This window comes from Gallus gallus, chromosome 3 (genome assembly GCF_016699485.2).
Source record: "Gallus gallus isolate bGalGal1 chromosome 3, bGalGal1.mat.broiler.GRCg7b, whole genome shotgun sequence".
Taxonomy (NCBI): domain Eukaryota; kingdom Metazoa; phylum Chordata; class Aves; order Galliformes; family Phasianidae; genus Gallus; species Gallus gallus.
The window spans coordinates 40,980,284-40,995,992 of NC_052534.1; the positions used below are offsets into that span (position 1 = coordinate 40,980,284).

Sequence of the window (15,709 nt, forward strand, 5' to 3'; positions counted from 1 at the left end):
CTGGATGGGTAAAGCCCAAACTTCTAGCCAGGAACAGTCACATTTGTTTTAAAGGTAGTTTCCCACATCTCATTCTACTCAACAGAAAAAAAAAAAAAAAATCAAGCAGCACAAAGAAAAAAAGCAGACTTTGATGGAAAGTGTATTTGTATTATTTTTGACTTTTTTTTTTTTTTTTTGTCCTAATAAGTGGTGGCTTTCTGAAGAGGCGAAAGCAACTTTATTTTTTAAAGAGTGAAACATTTTAGCAAGACTTACCTTATTTGAACAGAGTGAAAGTTGGCAGAATTGCTTCTATCTCCCGGCCTCTTAGACTTCTATGGCTGCTATAGAGCAGCTGAAGTTATGCCAGCCTTTCCATTATAACATTCCCTCTCTTCTTATTTTCAGGGCTTTCAAACTTGGCTGTAAAAATTTGCTCCAGGCTAAAATCTTGGCACCCAAAGTCCCAGCCCAGGTGTGACTTCTTAAAATCACCATGGGCCAAAACCTGAAATTAGTTTCTACTTAGTCTTCAGCCACTGGCATACAGCTGTATGCTCACTTAAGGAGAGCATTACACGAGAAATTATGGAGTACCGATTAAAGGAAGAGCGGTTTTTCTTAAAGGATAACTTAGTAGAATAAATGTACGTATATTTGTGAGATATCTGTCTGTTGAGCCGAGGCTGTAAACCCAAGTTTGCCAAGGGGCTGATGGACATGTCATTTACTTCCCAATAGACCTCATGATCAGACTGGGAAGCTCTACAGGAGGTGGATGGCTCACCTTGCACTTTCCACATCTCTGGCAAAATGCAGGAGGAAGGCTGGCCAGTGGCTAAGTTTTCCCAAGTGCCTCCCTAGGGTTGTTCTGGGCTTACAGTGGTGTTCTGTAGCTCACACCGCTCTGGGGGCTCTCACAGAGCAGCGTGTCCCTGCTATCCTTACACCATCCCCCAGCACCAAAGCAGGGGTTCCTCTTTCAGACAGAGGTCACAGGCCCGGAGTGAGCACAGCTGAACTCAGCTACACCTGGGAGCATAACATCTGTCCATTTCAAGGGTTCTCTGGATGTCTGTGCAGAGGGAAGAAAACAGAACCAGTAGACTATGTCCCTAAGGGGAATCAGTCAGCTCATAGAGGATGTACACAACTCCAGTCCCAGCAGGAGAAAGACTTTTACTGCTGCTGTTCAGGACAGCACAGTAAGTTTGTTTTCTTGACCTGTACACGCAAAGACTAACTCCTCATAGTCAACCCAGAGAGCAGCAGTCCTGTGTCTGCGGATCCTTTTAATCATCCAGAGTCATTCCAAAGGGAGCTTGATCTGGTCCACTTAAGGTGCTCTGAAACCTAAGTTAGACCTAGAACTGCACCTAAGTTAGACCTAGAAGTTAGACCTAGACTGCACGTATCTTCAGGAAAAGACTCCATAGAAGGCAAACAACACCGAGAGAAATCATACTGACACTTCCGTACAAGTTCTCCACATTCCCTGTGCCTCTGTGCTGATAACATTTGGCTCTAATTAGCAGGAAGTGTCACCAAAAACACCACAGTCTATTTTGTGCTGCCAGGCTGCTTTGCAAAAAAGACAGATCTGTCTGCCAAGGGATGTGGAGAAGTGGCAAAGAGAGAACAATGCAGGCAGCTTATCCTTCCAAAGGGAAGGAAAAGGAAGGGAAGGGAAGTACCAACTAGCTCTCTCACCCCAAGCATCCCTCCTTCTTAAGAAACATTTTCAAATCTAAGATCTTAGACTTCATAAGGATAGCTGCCCCACTGGCTCAGTCTTACATTGATCTACAAAGACCTTTGGTGCTGTATTGGCGTTACATGACATAAGATCATAAGAATGGATGTGCTGAGTCCAAACAAAATCTTGTCAGTATCCTTTATTGTGTCTCTAACATCAGAAGCAGAAGTACTGCAAAGAGTATGAAAAATGAAGGTATCCACAGTTCCCCTGAATTCTTCTAGCTCCAAACATTTTGTGACTTACAAACTTCTTCAGCTAGAAATGGAGTATCTGTATTCAATCAACCTTAATAGCTCTCTCTTTCAAGAATTTATTTGATCACCTTTGAACTTATGTAAACTTTGTACCAATCTGCAGAAAACAGTCCACAATATGATAAAATACTGCACAAAAAATAAAAAATCCTTTGGATGGGGAACCTCCTGTGCCTCCCTGCTTACTGCCCTGTTCCAGGGCTTTACAGAGCACCGTGGCACATGTCCTTACAGCCAGAGGGGCTGCAGCTAAGCGACTGGGGAGCTATTGCAAACCTCAGCCTGAGTCGCTGGGACAAAATGCTAGAGTGTCTGGATGTCGGAACTGATGAGGAGGTGTTTGGAAAGTTCAGGGCTCATTTCTGCTTAAATTGGTAAAGTTCCATCCATCTTTTCAGGAAGCTTCTGAAAGAGCATTACATATGATAGGTTTAATTAAAGCAGAGAAAGCTTGTGTTGTGGTACAGTGGTCAAAAATATTTCAAAATAACTAAGTGGCACTTCCAAAAATACTCCTGCTTTGAGAAGAGAAAGGAAAAAGCCATAGGTATAATTACAAGGGAGTGATGGACAGCTGGGCTCTTTCTGCTTGTATTCTTCTATTTCACATAATCACTTTGGAATACGTCAGAGGGGCAAGAACTGGTTGCTGTAGCCTAAGAATGCTTTCCAAATACCCTCTCCTGGGGATTATGATTTCAAAGAAAAAAGATTATTTTGCTCTGCTAATCACTGTTGTGGTGATCAAACCTTTGTACTTTAAAGATACTACAACTGGAATCATTCAGAAGCAATTTGGGTGGATGTTCTTTAACCTATGTAAACCAAAGCAATGTTTTATATCACCTGCTAACACTTTTCCAAAACGTCATACTTTCCATGGTTGTGTCTTTCTTGCGAGGAAAAAGAAATCTCTTTCTCCACCCGCACTGCTACCACATAGACCAGCCGACATCAGAAAGCAGCTGTTTCTAGTTTTGGTGAAAAATAGAATGAAAAAAAAAAACGTCTTATGTGGTATGCCAAAAAAGAAGTGTTACTCCAAATTACACTGAGGTACGAATATTGTTAAAAGGAAAACGTCCTTTTCCAATCAGCTTTCTGCAAAGCCTTCATACTCAATCACTTTCTATTTATGACTTGGTGCTGCTCATTTCTCTGGTTGAGTAAGGGAAAAAGCTGCACCAGAGGAAGGTGAATGGATGTGTTCCTGTCATTTATCTGCATGGCACCTAGAACTCCTGCGGAGCCTATGAAAACATAATGCTAACAGGCGTATGCTGAACCTGGCAGACTGCACTGTAGGAACAGAGAATTAAAAAAGAGTTATGAACGATTTCAAGTGAATGAAAATCCAGGCTCCTGGCATTCACCTCAGGATTTCTTTTATTCTTTTATTTTCTATCTAAACATTTATGTTGTTTCCTTTTATTTCTTTTTCTTCAGCGGCATGCAATTTTGGATCGATTACTCTGTTGACACTTTCTTTTCATGCCTGTGCATTTCCTTTCCTCTTTGAGATTTGCAGTTCCTTTGTGGAAATATTACATCAGGAATTAATTGTTTTTCATGTTCAGAGAATTCTTTTTTTTTTTCTCATGGATAACAGTGGAGGTCAGTGGATTGTGGTTCCTTCACTTTGTTCACATCTCCTTTTGCAAGGAGCCAGGATCTCTTCCTCCAAATGACTCTAAATCAAACAATCTGCAATGCCTTACTAATTGGCTGAAGGTATGCCATATTTTCCATGGGCCTGCTCTTGGGTACTGATGACACATCAACCACCCTCACACACCTTAAATACACAACTGGCTTTTATGCATTTAAGCAAAATAATTACTTGATTAATTAAAGAAAAAATAAGTAGTACTATATATGTAGTTGCTTAATTTTCTATGTAGGAAAAACACTTCTTGATGAAACAAAAATCAGTATGGTTAAGAAAGATTTCCAGCTTCACCTTGGTTTTTAGTTATATTTAATGTCAACTGAGAATGAAAGGATTTACTGATAATGGGACTTGTGCGTCAGCCAGACCTGGGTGGAGCACACCATGTGCTAATCTTTAATGTATGCAGACAAAAATGGGATTGTTCTCTGTTTTTGGTACTTTACTTTGTGTAAAGAAACCCTGGCAATTTTTGCTTAAATATTAGTCTGAAATATTTTAACTGCTTACACCTCTGTGTTTGGATACTTATATGGATGGGTGGAACAGCTTGGTCTCATAACTTGCTTTCTCTGCACTAATTGTAATAGTTTATATCATAATATAAGGATAATGTAATTTCTAGTGACTTCATTTGACAGTGTTTTGCGGCTTACTGAACAAATGTTACACTTTTCTATGTATGTTCTATCCAGTGAATGAAAAGTCCTGTGCTCTGGGGAAATAACTTTGGGATTTTCTTGTGCATACTAGACAGAGGTCTGCATCTGTCTTTTTGTAATGAACAGATGAAACATAACAGGAAATTCAGAGAATTCAGGATAATCTCAGCCAGAAAGTAATAAATATAGTGAATATTTGAACATACAGAACATTCATTAAATGCTAATGATACTAATAATGCTTGAAAAATAACTTATAAAGGAACAGCAAATCTCTTGTGAAAGATAGTTCTTTCAGGAAAGGAAACATTCCTTTGGTGGTCACAGAGATCTGGTCCCTTGCAAACACACTTAATTCATCACGGTTGACTGTCTCTTCTGGAACAGGTTTGGAGGATAGTACGGGTCAGGATGGAGGAGGTAGAGCTCTGCTGCATGCAGGGAAATTTACAATACCCTTGCAAGATTTAGGGCACTTCTAGCTGAAATTTGCAATTTCATCACTTCAAGAACACCTCTTAATCCCTACTGTAAAAACAAGTGAAACTCTTTTTCCTTCCCTGAGGCTAAGAATTTCACTATCAGGGTTTGAAAACAGAAAAGAATAGCTCATCAATTCAACCAGCTCTGAGAGCTGAAGGAGAGAATATGCAAGCCTTGCCCAAAGGGTTAGCTGAGCCAATATCTCCTTTTTTTTAAATTTTTGTGTGTGAGCAGCTCTGTCTGTAAAACAACATTACCAGTAGTTCTGAACATTACTCCTGTATTTCAACAGAAAGAGAGTTTCTTATATGGTCTAGTGGCTGGCGACCCTGCTCATGGCAGGGGGGTTGAAACTAGATGATCTCTGAGGTCCTTTTCAACCCAGGCCATTCTATAATTTTATGATTCTATGATTCTATGATTATGTGCAGCTAAACAGAAATGGAAGGGAAGCTTTTTGTTCCCTGGTTGAGACTTCAATTACCTGTGGAATTGCCATTTATGCATTGTCTAGCCTGGGGAAATTCTGAAGGATCTTATGTTAGACCTTTAACAGTTCTTTGAACAGTGGTACCTGGATTAAGCATCATGAGTGAGGATAACTTCAAAATCCTTTCTCTCCATTTCTCTCCTTAACTCATGTTCTCAACATTGGCAACTGTTGCCAAGGGTATTCCAATTATTTCCTCTCCAGGATAAGGATCAGAGCAGGAGATTGTATATGAATAAACAAACAAAGAATCCTTAAAAATCAGGCCCAGTTAGCATCTCAATGCAGGCAGGACTGTAACACCTAGCCGTAACTATGTCACTGATGAGAATTGTTCTGGTCTCTGCAGTTTCATGTCCACCATGGATCTTTATGATTTCAGTGTGGAGAAAAAGATCTGTGTACTAACAGATGTGAGTAAGAAGTTAGTGTATAGCATAGCCTGTTATCAAGCAATTATAGTTACAGTATCTGAAACTTCTAAGCAACTAAAGGTTAGATCAATTCCACTGCTTTTTCTACTTGCATCTCTGGTCTCCCATCTCTTTCAATTGTTTCCTAGTACAGAGAAGCATTAATCAGATTGGTTTTGGATCGTGCCATGTGGGAGCTGTAAGTTGAAATTGTCAAAATGCTGACATAGAAACCTTTTTTTTTTTTTTTAACTTCCCCTTAGCTGAACATTTCACTTTACTGATGTGTTGTGGAAAAGAGGTCTATTTCTGAGAAGTCTGAGAGCTGATCCTTACCACAGACTTATTTCTGATCGCCACTGTCATATCACTCCTCAGCTGAGGTAATTGGTGAGATGGTTGTGATTTTGACCTTATCCATTGACAATCCGTATTGTTTGAATTTGTTCAGTCAGGTGCTATCTGCTTTTCTATAAACCATACAAAGACTGCTTCCTGTTAAAGCAGTGTATATAAACAAATAGATGATTGCCCTTACACTGTGTAATAGCTTCTTATCAGTATGAGTCCATTATGAAGAAAATCTCCAAATGTTAACTGTTGAATAGAAAACAAAAATCTAAATATCTGCTTGTGAGTACGAGCACAGACAGCACTTTGTCTGCCTGGCCTGTATTTAAGCCTGATTCAGTGCCAATGAAAGTTAATGGGAATCTTTCCACTGATTTTAATTGGACACTTGGCTATTTAGAAGGCATAGTTGCATTTGCAAAATTGTTTTAAGCCAGAATTATCTATTTCCTGCAGAGAATAGATAGATGCTATCAATAAAACTTAAAATTTCTATTATATTTCACAGTGCTTTGTATATACATTTCCTCCTAGAGCACTGCATGAGAGAAAAAAAAAAAAAAAAAGTAAGGAAATTTTTTCCAATAGAAGCTGTGAGGGTAAAGGTGAAGGCTGTGTTTATTCACACTTGGAATCTGGCAAGATAATTGGAAGAATGTCAGAAAGAGCACAGATCAAAGTTCTATTTTTTAAAATTCCTGTCTTACTGGATAGCACATCCCAGGAGAGAAGCGTGTGCAGTAGGAGTTGTTTTAGCACCAGAAAGGATTACCAGCATTATTGTCTATGGCATATGGTTTCCTTTGGAGGTATTCAATCTAAATGCTCTCCATTCCTTCTGTTATGTTTGAGAGCCACAGAATTTACTGCAAGCTGAGCAATTAGGTCTTAAGTATAAGATCATGGTTTATCAAGTTTCACTGTATCACTTTCTGCTGGCCTTGCTCTGAGTCTAATAACTTCTGTTTGGTGAAAGTAGCTTTTAAAGAGATGGAAAGTTTGAAGCTGAAGGCATGAAGAGTTGAGAATTCTTTGGTGCTTTACTCTAGTTATTAAAAACCAGAGCAACTATGGTTTTTATCTCAATTGCATTTGGCTGACCTCAGTCATCAGATATTGTTTTTCTGTCATTTCTTTCTCTCCTACTTTGTATTTTTGTACTTCACATTTTCTCCTCATAAAGAATTTATACCCACTACAAACAAGACACCTGTCAACTTTCTTTTTTCAAGACAAAGTTATTAAACATTTCCTGTCTCTCATAATAAATCACTTTTTCTATCCCATAAACCATTTTTGCGATTTTTCTCTGAACTGCCTTTTCTCAGGACTGTCTACAGTATTTAGTTCTCCGTGGATTGAACTGGAAACTCAGCATACCAACTTTCTGTACATAAGAGCTGTGTTTTAGGATGGGTCCAATTATAAGGAAGCGTATATTTTTTAAAAATGATAACCTGGGTTTCTGGGTTTTAACACTGCAAACCTTAGTCTTGAGAAAAATGCCACTAGAAACCTAGGCACACACTTCAGCTGTGTTCAGCATTGGACATGAAAGATGCTACTAGCTGTATAAGTAGTCTTGTTGCTAATGTTCATCTTGTATCAAGACAGGGGAATAGGACACTTGAACTCCCTTTTAGATGTGTTTTATAAGCTCTCCTCTCCTCTCCTCTCCTCTCCTCTCCTCTCCTCTCCTCTCCTCTCCTCTCCTCTCCTCTCCTCTCCTCTCCTCTCCTCTCCTCTCCTCTCCTCTCCTCTCCTCTCCTCTCCTCTCCTCTCCTCTCCTCTCCTCTCCTCTCCTCTCCTCTCCTCTCCTCTCCTCTCCTCTCCTCTCCTCTCCTCTCCTCTCCTCTCCTCTCCTCTCCTCTCCTCTCCTCTCCTCTCCTCTCCTCTCCTCCCCTCCCCTCCCCTCCCCTCCCCTCCCCTCCCCTCCCCTCCCCTCTCCTCTCCTCTCCTCTCCTCTCCTCTCCTCTCCTCTCCTCTCCTCTCCTCTCCTCTCCTCTCCTCTCCTCTCCTCTCCTCTCCTCTCCTCTCCTCTCCTCTCCTCTCCAAGAATGCTGTCACAGTAGCTGATCATTTTTCTTGCCCTTCTGCCAATGCTGGCACAGTGTGAGCACTCCTGCAGTTTGCTGAATTTTCCAAGGAGTACAAGATTGGCCACAAACACTGACTGGGGTGAAAGGAAGGGAGAAGGAGGCATATGAATTTGCAAATGGAGACTTTTCTGACTAAATATAGTACAAGCAAAATCCTTGCTGAATTAGAGCACTTTGTGTCGTGGAAATATCTGTCCCTTCATTAATCTAGATCTGAGCAGTTTCTTGATTATAACCAGATAAATTCAGCACTTGGATCAATCTATCTTCTGGCTATATTGAGGCTATATGTCTCTATTGGATGCATTTGAATCAAATTTTATTATTATTATTATTAAAACATATAAATAAAATCTGCTGCTCTCAGTTACTTATTCAGACATTCTGATAATACAAAGGGATGCTTAGAAGACAGTTGTAGGTTCTAAGAGCCTTATGCTAGAAACTGAAAACTAGTTAGTTCAACTGCTTCATTTTGGCTTGATTTCTATTTTTCTGCTGATGCCAGGCAGTACAGCAAAATTCTAATACTTTGCCATGACAGGTGGATGAAACTTTGTATTTGAAACTGTCCAGCTTTGCATGTGCCATAGCTCCAAGAGGTGATCTACTGGTAGAGTCTGCTGGTTGCCCTTCAACCTACACTTTTTAACCTAAATGCCCACTTCCGTCATCCACTATACCCGTGTAAATAGGGAATAACTTCATTACAACAAATTTACATCTGTACAATTGAGAACACAATTCATTTTATCATCAGTTTGCCTCTAAGTGTGGCCTCTTACTGACTTTTACATGACAAACATTCCAAATTATTCTTCTAAAAATGAAGAACTACACAGATACTGCCAGCAAGCTATTTTCTTTCTACCACTTTTAGTTTGCCAAAGAAACAGTGGGAGAGAGATATTCTTATGACAGCAAATATTTTTAAAATTTAATATCTCCATAATGGTATGATCTACAGGAAAGTAGAAAGAAAAGTCTGTAGCCATACATTAAATATTGTGTTAGCATCATCCATCAGATTAGGCACATTCTGATATCACAGAATTGTTCTTATTTTTAAATAGTCTACTGGATCCAATTTTCTGATATACTAGTGATGCTTTATTTTTTTTTGTGTCCAAATTTTCTTCTGTTTTTCTCTTAGAGACAGGAGACTTTTATTAAAATTTTTCATCTGAGAATTTACAGGTGGATGCACAATATGTACTTGACAAATCTGCTGGTGTTGACAGTATATAATTATGTGTACTGTGTGTGAGTGAAATAAAAGCTGATTAGGGGTTGCATGGCTAGCACAGCACGTACAAATAGCAGAAGCTCATTTTACTGGGACATAGATGCTGAAATATGCACTCGCTTATGTGTACATTAGCAGCTACACACTTTTGTAAAGCAGATGTTCATCAACATGAAAGTGCACAATTCTGTCTGTCCATTAATACATCTAGGTCAGGTGAGCACAATTATTTTTTGCTTGCAGATATTTTGCAGGTATAATTGAGATTTCTTTAAGATTCATTCTTAAAACAAGAAAAAAAAAAGAAACAAAAACCCTCAAATCCAGGAAGGTTTGCATCCTGGTTTCTTATTTTGTTTTCTTACAGTAAAATGAACTTCTTTTAGATGCTATGAAAGCTCAGAAATGCCAGGTATATATACCTCCTCTTAATGTAAAGTAGTTGTATAATTCAGAATATACAACTAGTTTTCCTTAGCAGTTTTTACACTCTAAAGGGTGCCAGTGACTGTACTGACATACAATTTCCTTTATAAAAGGAATGCAGGGACAGGAAAACAAATGCTAGCTAAAAATACATTGCACTTACAATATAGTCCAGCATTCAAAGCTGTTGAAGTATTTAATGAAGCTATCAAAAGAAGAGCCCCTTGAAAGCTGAAGGCTTTCTGGAAGTATCTAGGCCTTCCTTCTCTTAGTCATGAAGTGGAAAGAGACTCTGTTTCCTGCCACACTTCTTTACATTTATGCCTACAGTGTTGGGCTATAAGGCCACAGCCACCTTAGTTTTTCTCTTACCCTGCTTCAAGAATTATCCATTTTGTGGATCATGATAAAGCTCCTCTTGATGCTTTCTGCTTTTGAAGCTGAGCCGACCCAAAATTTCACCCCCTAAAACCATTCCATCAGTCTGACTCTTTGGAATGTGTTTTCATAAGCTGCATGATTTTATTCGAGCTTTTCCATGCTTTTTGACATTTTCCTACAGAAAGACAGTACAGGGTGCACTTTGTCACCAAAAATATCTGTTGAAATATCATTTCATGTGAGTGACTAAGAAGATATGCTACCTCTGGAAAAAATAAATCATCAGCCTAGCTTACAGCTGGAGAGAAAAATGTTTGGAGGAAAACTGCCTTTCTGAGAAGAAGTTAAAGACTGCGTGGAGCCAGCCAACTGGAATAGCAGAGGGACCTTGATCCTGCTCCTGCTTACTGAGAACTTTCAGTACTTCATCCAGGTCCTCCACTGAACTTTGGATTCAAGCAGAATTATTCCTGCTGTTCCATCACTTCCAAGGGATTCTACTTCCTTGTGATACCAGCTCTTTTCTGCTCCTGCACGGGTCTCTCTTTCCTTGTCTGCTTCACTGGCTTCTTGTTTTAAATGAGTTTAAGTAACAGGATCTGGGAATGCTAACTCTTTGCAACAGAGCTTAGTAGATGACTGTTCAAAGGACAGTTGCTTCTGGGGTTACTGCAGGAACAGTGACTCCGTGTGCTTTCTGTGCTTACATCTGGACAGCTCAGAACCGTGTGTTGTGCTCAGATCTTCTGGCCTTGCACTCTTACAATCATGCTTTCTGCAAGGAATGAAACTTGAACTGAGTTTTGAACTGAGTTTTTCTCTGAACTCTTAGTGGATTTTTTAGTAGCTATATGCAAGTCCTGCAAAACTGTTTAAAGGTGTCTGTTTGGGATGGGCTACATTTTTTATGTTATGTGCTGTATTTTGTTGTAAGTTAAAGTGATATCAACCCAAAATGACATCGTTGCTCTGCAACGTTCCATTAAGAAAAAAAGGATGATGGGGGAAGAGTTGTTTAAAAGGCAGAGGCTTTGTAGCTCTTGTTTTTAGCAGCAGTATGAGTAAAAAGCACTTTGTGGCAAAAATAAGAAATCTAATGCAAGTAATTTAGTACATAATATATATATTTTTCCCAAATGCCTTTTCTGTGTTTTATTATTGTGGGTTGGTTTTTTTTTTTTTTTTTTTTTGCCTTACTTGCCAGTTAAGATTTATGAATGACTGCAAAGCAGAGATCCTGTATAATGCCGGATTCATTCTTAGCAATAATACTGTTTTCTGCTAATGCATCCAGAAAGGTTGGAACAAAGACCATAAAAGTAGTCATGGCAGGATGTACTTGGAGTGGTTTTCAGGACAAACAGCAGCAGTATCTTCTCCATCAAGTGATATAGACATATGCATCATAAACTTAAGCCATTGGATTTGAGGTCTTATTGTACAACCCTCTTTGGCCCTCAGGTAAATCCTTCTCTAGTTGTTCCATTTTTGCAGTCCTTGGCTTCATCTCTAGGTTACTCAAAGCTGTGGTGAAACATTTGTTTCTTATGTACTGTACTGCATTGTAGCCATATGTTAACTAGCTTTTATTTACACACTGTTAACATTAATTATGCTAAAATCGATTGGTCCTGGTTATACGTATGAATACTCCTAGAGGATTTTTTATATCACATGCCTCTGCCATAGTTCCTATAAATACTTGCTGTTTCATGTGTACAAATAACACAGTCATGGAAGCAAAGGGATCATCTTTTCATTTGATGGATCAGCATTCAGCTTCCATAATGGAAAATAGCTTCCAAGAAACATATATATATTTTTCAGTCAATTGGCTCTCTAGCTGTGTGATCTTTCCTTCATTTCTGTGTCCAATTCAAGTAACAGATGTTGGCTGATAAATCAGATGTTACTGCATCTGAGACTTAGCAATAAAATCAGAGGGATCTGAGAAAGATCCTCAGCTTGTGGAATTTCTTTACCCACTGTTTTGACAGAATATGAATCAAAAAACCTTAAAGGAAAGGTCTGTCATTTGTTGCAGCCTTCTCTGAACAGGAGAGTGGGTGGAACAGCATTTTTGAAAACCACAGTCAATGATTTATTAAGTTTTGAAAAGCATACATCTGTTCAAGGCCCACACAGCAAATGCATTTTAATAATAAAGAAATGTCTTCTCAAGTAAAAATACCTCTTGAAGGAATATAGTACACTGTATGGCTTTCTCTTCTACCCTGATTCCCATGCAATTCTAGCACTCTCTATTTCTAGGTCATCCAGTAATACTACCGAGCTCACATTCCATTTGGAGATAAATTTATTGAGGTTAGAAAAATTGCTAGCATTTTATGTTTATTTCGTATAAACTCAAACTCACCCAAAATACAGCACAAGGGCTGTTTCTTAATGTCACCAGGGAATCCAGGCAGTACTCCTCTGTCACTGCTTTAAATCACTTTGTTTCTTGGTTTTCTTCACCATTTGTGGAAATGAAGCAGCAGATCCTACTTCAGAGTAGCTATGCTGTGTAGGAAAAATGATTAATTTCCCTTTCTGAGGTAACACGTGCCCAGGACACAGAGGATAGATTCTACTGGTGACATTTATTGAGCACAGTTCTGTAATACACTCACAATTTTTTATAGACTTTCGTTTTATACATGTATTTTTATACACTTTTAAATTCAGTCTTGTGGAGCAACATTTTCTTTTTATATTTTTTCTTGTATAAGATTTATCTAAATTTAATTTAAAATCTTCTTTTAAATAACCAAGAAGGAGGAGGAGAAGGAGAAGGAGAAAAAGAAGGAAAACCTTCTGGATGTGGTGCTCAGGGACATGATTTAGTGGTGGGTTGTTAGAGTTAGGGTAGTATGGTTAGGTTGAGGTTGGACTTGATGCTCTTTAAGATCTTTTCCAACCTGAGCAATTCTATGATGGAATGATTAAGGGGAAGGAGGAGGAGAAGGAGAAAGAGGAGAGGGAGAAGGAGAGGGAGAAGGAGGAGAATTCTTTCTTCCATGGAATTTGTTTCACAAAGACAGATTAAGCAAAGGGAAGAGGCATAGGAATTTTATAGGAAAGCCACAAGGTCATCTATTAGTCTACTTTCCTTTGCAGTGCACTACAACATATTAAAAACACCTCTGTGAATCTGAAAAGACTGTTATGTTAACATTTCAGAATGACCCTTCAATGCAAAAGAACCTCTGTTCCTTGAACTTAGACTTTGTTTTCTTTTTCTGATTGTGTGGGGAAAAAAAAAAAAGTTTCTGAATTGAGAGCTATGTTAGTGAACCTCTGCAACACTTTCTCTGTTATCCCACAAGAATGAAAGCATGTCCTGTTAGACAATTACGTCAACCAACTGTACCTGTTAACAGTTTCACCCTGCTAACAGTCAAAAAAATGCTAGTGGAGGACACATTGAGGCTTGTATTTGTGTTTTGTTCTGGTAAAACTAGAACAAAACACCAGAAATCCCAGGCGGTCCAAAAAAACAGCATGTGGAATGTATGGGTGGGAGGGAATAGCCAGTCTTCTGAGATGAATCTTCACGAAATTACATTTCTTGGAAGAATACCAGGGAATGCTGCAAGTAAAACACAGTATATATTTAAAGATACCATTGTCTAGACCACTAAGGATTAGGTGTTCCTTCTTATTTGTTCAAACTAACGCTGTCTTTTCTGTAAGATGAAACTCAATCACCATATATAGACAGTGACTGTAAAGGAAACAACCTCCCCTTGTCATTCATTCCTTGAATTTATTTATTTATTTTATTTTATATAATTTTATTTTATTTTATTTTGAAAACGAAAGTACACTATGTGTGCCAGATCTCAACATGACGAGAGCTTATGTACATTTCTATGTATTTGATTTCCTATAGGCCTCCTGTGCATATAACTTGAAACCATTCATGTGGAGGGCATTCGTTCTGTTAGACTGCTGAAGCAATGGCTTTCACATTGTATGGGTTTGGTAATTAATTGAAAAACAGCTCAGAATAAAAATAATTCTAGAGAAAGTTGTTTTTCTTTGGAGTGATATAGGAAACTTGCATAGGATTCACAAGTCACTGGCTGATATGCCCAGATCCATCCAATCTAGCCACTTGAGGCTCAGAGAAAAGATCCGGGTATCATTCTCAAAAACATAGCCAGGATGTGGTACAGGCTGCTGGTTTTAGTTCTGCCTCACCTCCCCATCTTGACTGCTTAAGTGTATTATTATTTCATGCCCTGCACCTCCCTTTGAGTCTTTTCACTCCTCTTCCGTTTTGTTTCCTGGAATAAAGTAGGTCTTTATTTTCTTTTATCTTGTACAAATCTAAGGACTGCGTCCTAAGGAGAACTACCATTGTCTTGAATGGATGTGCTTTAGGTTAGTCACTATGTCATTCTTCTGACACTTCTAATTTTCTGCTAATCACATTACTACAACTAGCCAGGCAGGGATAGGGTTAATTTTCTTCATAGTAGCTCATTTGATGCTATATATTGGATGTGATGAAAGCAGTGTTGATAACACAATGATATTTAACATATTGTTGAACTGTGCTTACACAGTGCCAAGTCTTCATCTGTTTCCCACTCTGCCCAGGCAGCAAGGAGAATGGGGATGCACAAGGAGCTGGAAAGGGACACAGCCAGGCCAGCTGAGTCCAAATTGATGTTCCATGCCACACACATTCACACACAAAAATGGGAAATAGGTGAACACCAGTCTGCTGATGGGAAGTTGAAAATGAATTCCTTATTTTGCTTTGCTTTGCTTGCACATGCAGCTTTAGCTTTATTTATTAAACTGTCTTTATCTGGACCAACAGTTTTTCTTGTTTTCACTCCACTAATTCTCTAACCCTATCCCAGTTGAGGGAGGGAGAACAGCTGTGTGGTGCTTAGCTATGTACTGGGGTTGAGACACAACACACAAGTAGTTAAGTGACTATTCACTAAAAAAAAATCTCCAAAACAAAACAAAAAAGAGAAAAAAATATCATGAGGTATATAGCCATGTAGTGAATGCACAAGCTGAAAATTGTCATTTCCAAGGCTTTACAAAGACCAAAACTAAATAACCAGTATTGAAGGAAGGTTTGCAGTGCTATATAAGGAATAGTCAGTAATTAAAGCTGCAAAGTAAATGTAATTCCAGCACTCCATCCCAGAGCCTCCAAGTTGATGGCTGCAATAAAATTTGTCAGTTCCTCCATTTTTCCTGCTAACAACACAGAAGCTCAGACCTTCAAATTCAATCTCTGCAGAAGTACCATTCTGTTGCAGTCAGCATGGCAAACAGCAAGTGACTACAGCACAAAATTAGTAGTATATCTAGGTGAATTCTTAACATCGAAAGTGGGTGTTACAAGATATTCTGTGTTTGGTTGGTAAAGCTTCTAAAGCCATCCCAGATTAAAAACAACAACAGCAACAGCAAAACAACAACAACAACAGAAACACTCTTGTCCAAAGACTTGGCCTGGCAG

At 38.8% G+C, this 15,709-nt stretch overlaps 1 long non-coding RNA gene across 1 annotated transcript in view; it reads left to right on the forward strand.

Moving 5' to 3' along the window:
* LOC124418347 overlaps positions 1-15,701 on the forward strand; it is a 55,575-nt gene extending 39,874 nt beyond the window's left edge. Inside the window, exons 2-3 of the long non-coding RNA XR_006938807.1 lie at positions 5,976-6,095; positions 14,790-15,701. This is a non-coding gene — a long non-coding RNA (uncharacterized LOC124418347). The remainder of the gene's footprint in view (positions 1-5,975; positions 6,096-14,789) is intronic.
* Positions 15,702-15,709: the final 8 nt, after the last annotated feature.